This window comes from Astyanax mexicanus, chromosome 15, assembly GCF_023375975.1.
Source record: "Astyanax mexicanus isolate ESR-SI-001 chromosome 15, AstMex3_surface, whole genome shotgun sequence".
NCBI lineage: Eukaryota > Metazoa > Chordata > Actinopteri > Characiformes > Acestrorhamphidae > Astyanax > Astyanax mexicanus.
In genome coordinates, this window is record NC_064422.1 from 31,069,905 (window position 1) to 31,085,876 (window position 15,972).

Below are 15,972 nucleotides of genomic sequence, written 5' to 3' on the forward strand. Positions count from 1 at the left end.
TGCTATAATGCAGGACAGTGTTGTTGTAGCTAATCTAAAGCTTTCAAGTAAGAAACATCAAAAAAAAAAAATATACCAAGCTAATACTGAATTCATAATACTCAATTACAACAAAAACAGTATCTGTTCTAACAGCATGAATATTTACATAAATGCAATATAAACTGACATGTCACATTAACTGAAATTGCTATGTCGCAGGGAAGCTAAATAACATTGAACTGATCTTGCCTTCTACAACGCATTCCCAGTACATGTGTGACACTGTGGATCAAGATATGTCAAATCCCTAAACAACTTTAGAAATGGGGTGTCTCATCCTTCTGCCACCAGCTTGCCCAGTGTTCAGCCTCACTCACAAGATAACACCTCATAACTTATACAGGTGTGGGTATTCTTAGAACTTCATGATGAATTTGCATACTGCTAACAAAAATCTCGTTTGAAAGCGAACTCGACAAAAACTATTTTCTCTACAGTTCCTCATCAGGTTAAATGAGATTTTTGCCAGTATCCCTCAAAGCTTTTTCAACCTTGAAAGAGTTGCTTTAAAAGAATGCTGTTTTCAGTGCAGCTCTGACAGAATTGACTGAGGCCTTCCAGTATTACAAAAATGTTATCCTTGAAATGTTTTAGTGCTTTATTTTTTTGAGGTTTGGGAAATAAAAGAGTCATATATTTTTAACTATCAATGCCTCTATCTCCTCCTTGCAAAGGTTACTGCTGTAAAAGAAAATCCACCCAGAAGGCAGCGAGTTCAGCTGTTACTATCACTAGTCTGTACCCATTGAAAATGAGCTAACTAAATGACTGCAGAGTTCATCTTACAATCTATAGATATGAAGCCAAAACTATGCCTTGTTGTCAAATTTGCAGTCAGAGTGTGGGCAGTAACATAAAAGCAGAGCTAGACTCGCCTACTCATTTGGTAGACCCGCACCAGACCCTCTTACAGAACAAGCATGTGTTAGACAACCTTCATTCATTTTATAACACAGCATAAAATACTAAGAGACAAGCAGATTTTTAACTGGATACACAGGTTGTCCAGTTAATTAAGCAACATTTCAATATTAAAAGTGTATGTCATTTGTTTTACTATGAAATGTTTTACATTTTCATCAAAGTACAATGCCAGAACTAAGCTCTGTTTGCCAATGAAATGAACCAAAGCTATAATGATCCAGTTTGGGAAAGCATGAATCAGTAATGAATAAAAGAAAAAAAAAATTATAAAAATGGGGCTCTGATAAATTTGGGTTGACAAGAGCACAGACAAAGACAGAGTCAAAATACTACCTAGCCCAGCTTGTGTAACTATGCTAATGTTAGCTGGCATGGTAACTACAATTTAGATGACACTGGACATTTTACACTAACATTACACTAACTATTCAGAACAGCGTTCAATCGATGGAACATTAATTGGAATTAGCCAATGGAGATGGTAAAACAGTTTTCAGTTTGGACAAAAAAAGATGGAAAAGGCTGTTTTTTTATTGAAAAATATGTGGATGTGCAGAGTTTTACATCATACTGCTACCAGTCAGCATAAGAACTAGACCTAGTGCTATCCATTATGCATGCATTTCTACAGTCATTGAGCTAAACGAACTAAACTAAACTATTTAATAAGCAAAAAAAGGCCATTAACCCTCTACAGCACAGCGTTGCCCTTAGGCAACAGAAAGTTTGTTTAAGCCCATTTTCTAGTACATGTTTCTTTAAATGATTGCAATCAATTAGAATGGTCAAAATAATCTTAAAGATCAAACCAATAAGGTGTGGGAGTCACTATCAAGCACCATTTGAAGGCGGGACTTCCTTTTTTGAACCATGGTCACAGGAGCACATGGTGTGAGAAGAACGTAAGATTATGTGCTTTAGTAATCTTTTTAAAATTAAATTAACTCTAAATAAAAAAAATATGCATGTGTATTAAGATGTCAACAAGCAATTTGTCAGGTTTTATGAAGTTATTTTTATTTTTCATGTACAGAAATTAAGTTTATCTTTTCGTTGCCTCAGGGCAACGTTGTGCAATAATGGGCATTTTTCAGGCAGGTTTAGCTAACAATGCGTTTGGATGTTATTACATGTATGTAAATTTGTACATATTTGTATATATGTATATATGTACAACTGTACATATTTTAACACATTTTGCCAGGAAAATGGACACAAGATTGTTCTATAGAAAAAAATGAGCAAAATCAGCATGTTAGACAACTTCCATCTGACAGTGAGGATAGTAAGATAGACTGCAGTATGACAATGAGGATGCGTGAAATGGAGAACAAGGTTTTAACAGAAGTAAATTAATAGAGTTTTAATTTCATAGATTATACAAAATACAAAATTGTGGGTCAGATATCATGCTGAAAATATCTTTGTTGTGTTTTTGTTGGAACTGGAAACCTATTTTTGATAAGATACTATTGGGGATGAAGATGAAGACAAAGGTGTAGATGATAGTCTTTTTGAGGAAGACAGTAGGTTTTCCCAGACACCTTGATGAAAAATGTGTCACACCACTGCCTCTCCAGTAAACCCTGACTGGTTACACATCTCTCCATCAGCTGATGAAATTCTGACTCCTGACTCAACGCTTCAAAAGTCGTTTCTCTGATGATCTCTTTGAGCTTATTGTTAAGGTGTCAAAACTTTATAACATCCAGTGCAATTGTACCAAAACTGCTTAAATTTACTGCAGAAGAACTTGAACAGTTCATTGACTCAGTGCTCTACATGTCACTATTTGTCCTACCAGCCACCAGCATCTATTGAAGCCAAGGTAACTGCATTTCATATGTTACTAACCTGATGCCACTTGCATGGTGGGAGACCATCAAAAAAAAATTCTCCATTTCAGCGACAACAGTGGTCAGCCCACAAAAGACACAACATTTGGCCTCACCCAGAACACATTCTTACCAAGCTAAAGTACATGATATAACAGTGCTCAGAGAGCAATATAAAAGCACAAAAACTTGTAGTGTTTCTTGTTATACAATATGTGATTTGCCCTCATATGACATGATATTAAAAGAAACACTACTTAATACAAACATATGTCTATATCACATCCGGTATGTTTTCCTTTTTACTTAATGAAATGTTATTTTTTGTTTAAAGTTGTTGTGCTCTTATACTGCTCTTTGAGCACTGCTCTATGATAAGTGAATTCATAATTTTCTCTTCAATTTTGTACCATTGTTGCACAATGTTGCCCTTAAGCAACAAAAAAGAAAGATTGAATGGGGGGGTGATAAAAAAAATAAAAAAGCTTTTATCAATAAAATGTGTCGAAGTGAACCTAGAAATGATATGAAATATTTTTTATCATGTACCATCAACATGTGTGCAGTAGAGGGTTAAAGAAAGAAGTGAGTTTTTTAACACTGCTGATAATATTAAAGTAGCATTTGCAATCCTAGTCTCCCTCCTCACCTCCTGATCTGCAAGGCTCCTCACTTCTACTAGGACTGAGACAGTTATAAACAGGAAGCAGACAGTAAGTGTGGTGAAATGTTTAACAGGATTATGGTTTACAACTTGACAAATATGGATTTATTTTCATAAATAGAGCAAAACACTCTGCTTGCTGTTTATTCCAGGCAATCAAATGCGGTCAGGGCTAGCAGTGTGCCCTTAAATCATTAAAATAGAAAAGCAGCGGGGTGGCAGAAAGACAGAGAGTATATAAAGGAAGGAATAGAGTGAGGGAGATTATTGCGTGACTAAATCAATTGTCAACGCAAATGTGTCAAGCAGCAGGCTTAAATAAGCCAGGGAGGAGTCCAGCTCCCTCAGTTATGCAATTATGATTCATCAGAGGGATTTTCACTGCAAAGGCTGAAAAATCAATGATGTACTCTATGCTCCAACTTCCTATGGAGGCAGAACGAAGAAGGATCAGACTACAGCTACAAGGTCAGTCGGACAACGTGGACAAGCTGACATGGCATCAAACCAATAATTCATCTTGTCGCATTTTCACTGAAGAGAGAGAACATACCACTTCAGGGCTAATTGAAATGTTTCTGTACATATTTTCACTTTCTTGGCACAAACGTCAATGATTTTCATTAGGAAGGTGGAGCAGGTTTATAGGATTTTTAAAAACATGTTTCATGTACTAGGAACATGATTAGAGAAACGTGCTTCTAAAATGCATTCCTGGCTGTTTCTCAACATATTAGCCCATTCTTTCATCTCTGCGTTCTGTACTGCTGATGCTCAAGCAGGAGAAACAGCATTCTGAGCTAATGAAATATCTACAAACACTTCTGAGGCTAAAGGGAAGAAAATCTGTTCCTCTACTTACGCATTGTCAGCTCGACAAATCCGTTTTCAATATTCCCTACCAACGATTGTGGGAGGATATGTGGGTTAAAAATAAACCTAGTTGCTACTCGTTACAGTATTTCCATAAGCACAACTGTGAACATATGGATTTTTTTCTGTCCCGAGCATTCGGTCTCAAATATCCCACAAGCGAGTAATATACTGTTACCCAGCTAAAAGAAAGATGGACTCTGGACTTACTTAGCCCCCTTTAATTTTATGGGCACAATACAATACATTTGGTTACACAAACCCAAAAAGGGGTTGTTGGAAACTTTGTATGTCTGAATGTAATGTTTATAAGTGAGTGATACCATTAGAGGCAAAACATGGTCACAGAATTTCCCACACATATAGCTGGGCTGTTAGAGTCCCTTTTAGCAGTACTAGAGATAAACGAGTGTTCTATGCAATGACTATCATCGAGAATAGGAGAATATCACACCAGCAGTAAAGGGCAGTGTGTCGTTTTTCATGCACTTTGAGACAACCATTCCAAACCATGCTTTGGGTCCCAAACCGAACCCGGATTTGTTTATAAGACTATACAGTTCAAGTCCACATCAGTCCAGGTTTCTCATTCACGACACCACTGCAAACAAAGACATTGGTAGCTGACTGGCGATGTCTTTGAGTGTGTCACAGAGGCATGTCTAACAATCAACAATCTCTCACTAAGAGGAACACCTCTGAGAGTCTTGTTGTAGGGCATTGGGGGAAGCATTTTTACATCCTAATGTGGCAAGGCACAGTGTCTAATCAGACTGTAATCACTTGTAATAATTTACATACAGTATCTACCTGAGACTAACTGCATGTTGAGTTTTGAAGAAATTTTGGATGTGTATTAATAATTTATTTGTCAGTAAGTGTTTTAGGTATAGATAAAGATGGGGAACCGTATTTGGAATGGAAACATAGCATTGCATGGAAGTTCTCTTAAAGAAAATCAGGGGAAACATTTTAGCATAAGAAATAATGTCAAGTTTCCTTGTACTTTCCTATTATTTTCATAAAAAAACTTTGTTAAGATTTGCATTTACCACGAAAACTGATTATGTACTCGGTCAGTAAATTGCGCTGACTGAGGTGGGAGGTCACTGATGATGTATTCAGCAAGCCTTAATTGCTGCGAGGTATAGTAAATGGGCTAGATGAGCCTTTTGTCTTTCAATAACTCCTTGTCTGCTCTCTGTTGAGTCATGGTCAACATATGCTTCAAAATCAAATTACTGCAAACAACAGAGGCCAGCAAATTAGTGTAGTCACAAGGAGAGAGAGTAAATAAAAAGGTAATTAATCAAAAACAGAGATGGTGGTACAGGGAAATAGTTGTATCTGTTTGGCCTAGAAAAAAAAAAAAACGGCCTCTTGTCCTTTTTGACCGAGGCACTAAATCGATCCGCACCAGTCACCCACCAGCAACCTCCAATGAAAAGCTTTTCCCACAATAACATGGTGCTGAGGGCCAGGAGAGAAATAAATGAGCAGAGTCCACCATCTACCTGGCTCTATTCTAAGAAGCAGTATCCCACCATTCACTAATTCAGCACTTTTAAAGATGATCTGTGAAGTGCAGGTCATGAGAAATGGGATAGGTCCTGACTTCAATCTCCACATGTCACTTTCTGATTGATTATATTTGATTTAAGATCATTTATGTTTGTATACTCTTGACTGTCCATTTTTCATTCAGACACAAATACAAATTGTATCGGTTTATTGATTTTCAACTAGTTAACCCCTCAAGCCCAGGCCCTCATGGATCAATTTATTAACTACACTTGAAACGTCCCTAAAATGCTAAAATGGTACATAAGCATCTCTAACTCTACGCTCATTAGGCAAGAGAGGACTTTCGCATCAATAAATGCGCCTCATTATTTAGCTAATCTGTGTTAACTCAATGCTACTTGCCTGTGCAAACATGCCAAACATTATCTATGTTAGCGCAGTCATGTTCTGTATCTAAAAGTTTCCTGTCAACATGGCGTAATCCTCTCATTTGCATATTGTAGCATATTGGACGAGGAAAGGGACAGGTTTAATCATTGAGGAATGTTTTCTCAATGGATAAATGTGACATTTGTGGTGTGTTAACAAGCTTTACATATATTTATATTCATCAAACAACAATGAAGAAGCCTAATTTTTAGAGGGTCTTTAAAGCTTCAGTGAGATATTAATGATCAGGTCATGTTTGCTTCTCTTTCTCTCTCTCACTCTCTCTGAGAAGATAGAATAATCTCCCCATATAGTACCATCATTGCTAACATCACAGAACTGGACAGTTAGATTTCTCCCCTACTCCAATGATGTTACAGTGCTAGACTTCATTCTTCTGAAAATTAGGATATTTTACAATACAATACAGACAAACAATCAGACAAATAAAAACATATTATAGGGAGTCTCTTTAGGACATGATTTCTTAAAGATTGGTGTAATGAATGATATATTTAATATTTGAAAAATAATGTGTATTATAAAGCGTACTTATCTATAGAATGCAAGAAGATCACATGCCAAAGCAAATTTAAATGCTTCTGGACCAGTAGACTTCCTCACATAAATGCACCTTAAAATTCTAAACACATCATCAACAGTCTGAACTTACTGGTGTATTGCAATCAAATCTTCAGAGCACTGCTCCAAAATGCTGTAGAAAGTTTTCCCCAAGATGCAGCCATGCAGACAGTTATTCCAACAATGCCATAATCAACACTCTTAAATACATTACATTGCATTACATTTGGCAGACGCTTTTATCCAAAGCGACTTTTTTAGACAAGGCCCAAAGGAGGTCAGAGGGAAATAGTGGGATAGAGGAGAAAAAGAGGGGAAAAAGTAGAAGTAGTTAGTTTGTTAGAGGTGTTAGGAGAGTAAGTGCTCTTTGAAGAGCTTTGTTTTCATGAGTTTCTTAAAGGTAGCGATGGACGCTTTTGATCTGGTAGTGAAACGTAGGTTATTCCACTATTGTGAGAACTCTGTATGAGAACAGTCAGGATGGCTTTGTGTGAATGTTCAGGAAAGTTAGAGGACGTTCACCGGAGAAGCGCAGCGGCCGGGAGGGAACATAAGCCTATAGGAGTGAGTGCAGGCAGGAGGGAGCTGCTCTGGCATCACCTTGTAGGCAATTGTAAGAGCTTTAAATTAATACGAGCAACAACCAGTAGCAGGTGAAGCTCAATGATAGATTTGGAGAAATAATGAATAAGTAGTTGTCCCAGTACTTTTGTTTATTTCAGGGTCAGTTTCCTGGACAGGGATTAAGCCTAGTCCTAGACTATACAGTCCTTTCATTTGCATTGAAAATGCTGTACGGTCCAATACTAGGATAAATACCTGTTTAAGAAACTGCACCCTAGTGCTTCTTGTGGGTGGGAATTAACATGTGTAAACTGATGAAAATATAAACATTAAAGTAAATGTAATTAGAAATATTCTAATAGGAATTGCAATGAAAAAAAGTCACATTTTAATTAATTTCCTAGCTACAATAAAGCCCAGAATATTCCATCCACAAATAGGAAGTTATGAGTCCTCCTTTACCTGGCTGTTAGAGCTTCCTTGAAGCTGGGCCGCATGCCTTTGGGTGTTTGATGTATTGCTGAGCTGGCACCTTATTTCCCTCTCTCTGAGCTACAGCGTGCAGCTGCTTCATGGCAGCCATGCAGTAGATAAGGCAGAGGGGCTGTGTGGGCTGTGCTGTGCTGGATTACATTCAGGCCAGAGGAACATGGCCACAAATGACCAGCCAGGCACTTTTCTGCTACCCGTCTTCCATTAATCTTTATCACTGCAATGCCTGCTCGCATGTCACACACAACTCATTTGCACATCACAGAACTTACTTATAGGCAAATCACATTTCCCTCCTGGTCGCAAATGTTAAGGACACACACACACACACACACACACACACACACACACTTATGCATGATTTTTTTATACAGTGGCATGCAAAAGTTCTGGCACCCCTGGTCAAATGACACATTAAATCATTTACAGTAACCATTTCTGCACATTATAGAGCACAATTTCTCTTCATCTTACAGAATCATACATACTGGAAAAAAGAAGCATATTGACTCCATTACTTTTGTACATGCCACGTTTTATGCATTGGTCATTAAATTAAGCACATAAACAGCAAGTATGCTCTAGAATGGAAAGAAGTGTGTATGTAAAGAATGGGACCTTTTTTTCTCATACAGTTTATATATACACCAACGGAACACTTCATTAAAACAACCTCTGTGTTTTTACACTCAGGCTATTTTAAATGGTGGATCATTATCTTTATTACATTAATCAATACCAGACTAGAATTAAATCACTGGTCAAATCTGACAGAACATCATTAGTAGTGTAGGATTAAGCTGGGTTTGATTGCTTTAATTTGCACTCAATAATGTTATCATAACCAGATTTCTGCAGTTGTCTAATTGAAGTGTTTATATAAACAGCACATTCTGATTTCTTAGATTCTTAGATTAGTCTAAGGGCAAAAAAATTCAAAATAATTTCAATAAAGAGCTGCATTTTACACTTACTCTGTTTTCTTTCATTTTTCATCAGTTCACACATCAACAGGAAGACAGAAACCTGTTCATAAAATAAAGTCAAGTGAAGTCATGAAGCTTTTATTGTCATTACATCTGAGTACAGGTACACAGTGCAACGAAATTACCTTCCTCCTGAACCATGGAGCAACATGAAACAACCAGTACAAAAGTGCAAAAAATGTGCAACATAGAACTAGAACACTACAATAAATACAATATATACAACAGACATGAGACAATTTAACAGACAGGACAGTGTAATTAATGGAACAGGTATGGTACAAACAAACTGTGTGTGGTGAGGATATGGTGCAGATTTATGTAACATACTTAGATATATAAACTGTAGAACATACATGATCACAGCAACAACTTCGGTAGAGAATATAGTATATAGTAGAATAAGATTTAGCAGCAAATATTGCTGAATGGTATAGAGACAGTTCCAGTCTCTGTGTGTTGAGAGTGTGTGTAGAGTGGTTGGGGGGTCCCATACAGTCGTGTGTAATGTGTGTAGTACAACGTGCTTGTAAAGAGGGCTTAGAATGGATTGCTGAAAAAATCTAATTTTCTTTAATTATCAGATTTTCAAGTCCATTTCACCTCAATGTAAAGAAAGTAATTTTGGAGCATTTCTATTGACCCATTCATCATAGGATTTGGAGTATTAACTAAAATATCCAAATTACGTAAAAAAAAAAAGATTACAATATACTATACATATATAAAAACAGGATTGGTAGAGATAAAGTATATTCACACAAGAACGTTTGCTTGTGGAAACGGTGAGTGTGACGAGGTCGAAACTAGAGGAAAATTCTGCCCCTGAGGCAGAGGCACGGTGCAGACATAATGAAAGTGCACCTATACTATTCATTTATTCTCTCTGACAGTAAAACCAGTGCTAAAACAGACAGTGAAGGGTTCAGATTGGCTGCATGTTTTAGCTTTCTCCTTGCAGCTACAAAATGAAATGAAATGATCTTCTAGAATGATAAATAGTCAGCATCATTGTATATTGCCTTTTTTATCGAGATTTTATTTTTATCTACAACAAACCTGCTTCACTCTGGATGAGCACAACAGTGATATGGAATTAATTTTCAGGCAGATATATTCAAATCACGATGTTAAACAGAGCACTCAGTCAAGACAGTGGCTATGGAGGGCTTGAGAAAGAAAATAAAAGCTAATACTTTTTATACAGTTAATGTAACACTAATGGAAAAGTGATTACACTTTAAAGACAGACACTTAGTTGGCACCTTCAACTACATCTTGGAAAGCATGTGTTGTGGCTAAAAATGTCCTGGTGTTGAGTGAGGAGAAATACGACAAGACAGCTTAGTGAGCGTGAGGGCATTAGGCAGCCACCAGATCTGTGAAGTGAGAGAGAAATCCCTGCTTTAATGAGTGGCCATGATGTCCATCTCTCTGACTGACAGAGTCTGCACAGAGCTAGGAGTGTTAAATGTGAAAAAAACTTGGTCTGCCTGCCATAAGCACACACACACATACGAGGTGATTTATATGCATGGCAGAGAGCTTTTATAAATAGTGTGCTCTGACTCACAGCCTTCTAATTGCTCATGGCAAAGTTCTCCTATCATGTCTGTGTTTTTTTTCATTTGCCTCCCTCTAAAAGGCCAGTGCTGCCGAATGCCCATCCATGCTTTCGGCCACAGGGCCACGGAGCCTCATGCCTCACCCTCACAGCAGCTCAGAGAACCATGAAGCTCTGTGGTAAATGTGAAGAACCAAGTCCATTTTTTTCCCCTGTCTCTCTATCTCTTTTTTGCTCCAGGGGTTCCCAAGAGCGAGTTCACTCACTGTTTGCCTCCAAGGAATCTGCAGCGGATCTGTAATGCCTGACCTCCTCTGAAGCGCCAGCTCATGTGTGAGAGGACAGCACACTGGTAGTTTGGTGGAACGCTTTTAGGCCTCATCACATCAGCCAGTGGGGGACATCTGCAGCAATGTTTTTCAACATAAGTCCCACAGCCCGAAGCAAGCACGCTCGGCATTCAGCCACACGTGAAGCCACACATCTTCACTACGTCAACAAATAAACACTGCGATGGCACATCCACTGCACATTAACATAACACGATTGGCCACCTAGTTATGTAATCATATTAAATGCAGCCAAAATAGTCAAATTATGCCAAAAGGTTATTTAATTACTGACAGAATTTCAATATGAATGTGTCTAATTGCAGTTATTGCTCTTCACAGCAAAGCGTGCAAACAGAAAAACAGGAAAAACACTGGAGTTATAAAATAACAAATTATTTGGATGGAACATGCATGAAGCCCCTCCTCCTCCCAATCCAACGTTTCACTGATTCAGATCTAACTTTCTGCAATAAAGACAAATTTTTTACACTACTTTTACAATAATAATAAAGTAAGGAAGTGATTAACATCATGCAGCATGATTTTTGCAAGCTTTAGGTTAAGTTTAGAGTTAGACTAGATCACATTTTTAACAGGGATTTTTAAATAAATCATACTATAAGCATGGCAATATAAGTAAAATAGAATGATATTTATTGTTTGCATGCACTGAATCTGACCAGGGTTATAGAAATGAATCTATCTAACTATACAGTTTTTGGATGTCATGTTGTGTGCATGTGTATATACAGCTCTAGAGAAAAAAATTAAGAGACCACTTCAGTATCTGAATCAGTTTCTGATTATGCTATTTATAGGTATATGTTTGAGTAAAATGAACATTTATTCTATAAACTACAGACAACATTTCTTCTAATTTCCAAATAAAATTATTGTCATTTAAAGCATTTATTTGCAAAAATCATAAATGGCTGAAATAACAAAAACGATGCAGAGCTTTCAGACCTCAAATAATGCAAATAAAACAAAGAAAGAGTTAATTATTTAATATTTGGTGTAATAACCCTGTTTTTTTATCACAGTTTTCATGCACCTTGGCATGTTCTCCTCCACCAGTCTCCCACACTGCTTTTGGATAACTTTATGCCCCTTCCTGGTGCAAAAATTCAAGCAGTTCAGCTTGGTTTTATGGCTTGTGATCATCAATCTTCCTCTTGATTTTACTCCAAAGGTTTTCAATTTGTTAAAATGAAAGAAACTTATCATGGTCTCTTATTTATATATAGTACATATATAGAGACTATAGCATGTTGTATAACAGACTGGGCAGTAAGGAGTTAAATGACTCATTCTGGTCAGTAAATGAAGCAAAGCCAGTCTAACAACAGCATGTGGACCATTTGATTTTTTACAAGCATAGGATAGGCTGTGAACAAGCAGAACAGATGCTGTGAGCACTCAATGTAAGCGAGACTTTTTTACTGACAGTGATTAATCATTGTTCTGTGTAGAGTGACACCAATGGACAGTCTTAGAAAAAAGAGTTTTTAATCTACTGACTTGGCAAAAACAGAACATTCTTTTCACCAATCATTGTTATTTTCTTTTAGGGTTTCATTATCATTCAGCCATTATGAAGCAGCATATTATTTGGCTTAATACCGGTCAATTACATTAGTAAGCAAATGCCATCCCTTTGGTGCAAGGTAAAACATCCTAAAATTGCAGGTAATTAGGCTTATTGCTAAAAAGTAGTGTTTAAAACATTGATTGAGCTCTTTAGAATCAGAGCCTGGGAGATTTTAAAAATAAGCTAACCTCAGGCATGAGAGAGGCTGCGGGGATGTGCTGTGGGGGTTGGGGGCAGTGTGGCCTGAAGGTACACCCGAGCCAATGGCAAGAAATTCAGAAAGATGGAAAAAGAATGAGAGGGCAAAACGTGATTGATTCTCTGACCTGGACTTTATCCTTAGGCCAAGTGCTAGATTAAAGGTAATGTGGGGCCCTGGAGGAGGCTTTTGTGGATGCGCTCAGATAGGGCCGCTGAGGGCAGAAGGGCTTGCTGGAAGGCAGATGCAGAGTGTGAGGAGTAAGGAGGTGACATGCCAAAACAAGATGAGGGACAGAAATATTTGAACCTTGGGTGCTGAGAGAGAGAGAGAGAGAGAGAGAGAGAGAGAGAGAGAGAGAACGGGAGAGAGGGAGAGAGAGATGACACATGCTGTAGAGTAAGAGTAGGAAGTGGGAGACAGAGGAACGCAGAGTGAAGAAAAAGGTGCTATGTTACATTTGCAACTCCTACTATGTTGTTGCTAGGCTACTATCTCCACATTAGTGTGAAACAGACAGTGCACTGTATAGAATCCTAGTGCATTCTGGAGCACAGCCCGTATACAAGCATCATCAATGAAAAGGGACCCAAACTCAATTTAATATACATTGTAAATGACAATTTTTAGGCTTTTACCACAATTTTCTGTGACACCTTCGAAAAGCATCTCAGAATGCAGTGCATTTGTTAGTCTAATTGACTGTAACATCAAATAAACACCAGCATTAAAGAAGAGATCATGTGGCATTTAGGTTGTAAACACTGCTAAATATTTGATGTTACAGTCAAGCTTTTATTTGTTTCAAAGTAACCAAACAGGATATGGAAATAATTTCCTGTCTGAAGGATTCATGTGTGGAGGCAATGCTGAAATGATAATTGTGTATGAACTGTAAATCTGGGCCTGTGTACAAACACACATCCTAACTGTTTATCTGCTTAGTCAGGACTGAACTGAGAAGAGAATCTCTTTCTGGATAAAGTCTAATGACTTTAATGGCTGCTTTTATTCTATTCTTTAGAATATTTTATTCGAAAATTCTAAATATCATCCAATTACTGTATAAATCATTTCGCTACATGCAAGTGAACTCACATGCATTTAATAATCCAAAAATTTGATCCTGTTTCAATTATGGCATTATCAAATGTTTGTCCATATATTTTATGCCGTATGACAATGTATGCTGTTTACATGACCACTTAAGAATATAAGTGCAGATAAAACATTGACACTGTACTAATGGATGATCCCAGCAGTGTCTTAAACTTATGTTTTAAGTGTCTGTTTCTTCACTGAAAATTACTTGCACTTTTAATCTGAATGCCTGAAATGTGCCAGGTGTTGGCAAATAAAAATAATTTGTCACATGAACCTAAAGACTGCAGAAGCGCTATTTTTTTCAGTATACTGTGAGTACTGCTACTGACAGCAGAAGGTATCCATTTTTAGGGAGCTGTGACAGGCAGCTGTTTTCTAGTGTTATCAGCCATAATATGCTGCTTTTTATTTTTCATCTCTGAAATTGTCACAGCACTTCTTCACTTGTGAAAATGATGTGTTTTTGTGTTTTTCCAAAAGTACAGCAAAACTGTAAACACATTCTCTCCTGTTCCATCTCTCACCTGTGAGTGTTAATGTCGAGGAGAACCTGCAGAACAGTGAGAGTGAGTTATAATAGTAGATCTTCCGTTATTACACAATGTCACAAACACTGGGAGAGTGAAAACTGTGCTTCCTCTGAGGAACGTCAGGAAGCCGGCTAACAACCCTAGAGTGTCTAACTGCTGCTAATGCAACGCCACCAGCCAGTTTAACGCTAACAGTCGGATCTGTTACATCAGCTTACATGGACCTGTGTGGGCTAATGTTCCTAACATTGCAACAGAGTTATCCAACCGTCCTAAAACAAGTGAGGCACCATGACAGTTTATGAGAGGAGCAGTATATCTCTCGAGATGGAGCATTGTGCCTTCACAGGTTTCAATGCCTATTTAACACCCTGTAATACTGTGTCCTATCAGCAACTAACACAATACCAGCAGTAATGAAACTTCCTTGAGTTCATTGACACTGCCGTAAATGTGTCAATGTGCTACTCACACACATGAGTAGTTGGCTAAAGCCTTGGGTAAACTACACGACTTTTAAAGTTGTGGAAGATTATAAACAAACTGGGTATCTGACTCTTGCCCACTGACTTTTCCCAATTTTCCTGACACAACTCTAACCACAGAGAGCTCACTGCTGAGTGACAGCATTGCATAAACTCTGTTGTTCCCCTGAGAAGCTGTGTTCATTCTGAAACCAACAATGATGTAGGAGTGCACTATCTAGTGAGTAAGGCACACGTCCTGTGTGTGTGTGTGTGTGTGTGTGTGTGTGAGTGCTTTTTATCAACTTTTGGATTGTTAAAGCAATTTTTCATATACTAATAATTTGTATTCTGCTTTAAAGTCAGAAAGAGTCAGAAAATGGTTTATCTTTCATATCTCTGCTTCCAGTTCTACATTCTAAAAATGTACTATTTTAAGCTAACCTTGGAGTTGCAGTCCCATGACGCATGTGGGAAACTGAAACACGTTTAGTGGAAGAATCAAGTAGAACGCTGAATGAATCTGACACAAAGAAATGCTGGTTAATGATCAAAAATGACTCTCTACAAATTTTCTTTTACATTTTTATTTCTAATTCTATCCCTTTTTCTCCCCACGTTAGAAGGCCATTCACCTAACCCACTCATTACGACTCTATGTCACTACCACTGCCACTGATGCAGTATCACAGAGTAGCCAGTGTGCTCAGAGAAAAGCGCAGCATCCCAGCTCTGATACCTCAGCTAACAGACATCTGCAAGGGGGAGAGAGCTGTGCTCTCTGAGGATCCGGGTCCTAAAGTCAAGCAGCATTATCCGGGACTCGAACCGGAGACCCTCAGATCATAGTGGCAGCGCTCACTGCACATTTTTTGTAGGAAATCTCTAATAGCATTACTCTTCCGACCCTGTAGGACCTTACAGGTCATGACCCCGCGTTAAGAAGCCCTGTTATAGATCTCCTTGCTTAGTGGGCAGATCTTATTTTTTTTTACCAATAATTTAAAAGCAATTTTAACCATAGGAGAATGAGTTCCTCCCACAGTTCCTTCCTGCAGCCAGGGAGGATACGCTCCAGTGAGGATTTTCTTGCCATTGTTGCCTTTGTCTTGCTTACTAGGTTTATATGTTTTTTTTTGGTTTGTTAATACTTTAGTCTTAATTACATTAATGATTATTAATATTAATGATCGGGTTCTGCAGCAGGACAATGATCTGAAGCACACCAGCAAGTCCACCTCTGAATAGCTCAAAAAGTAAACAAAGTAAAAGT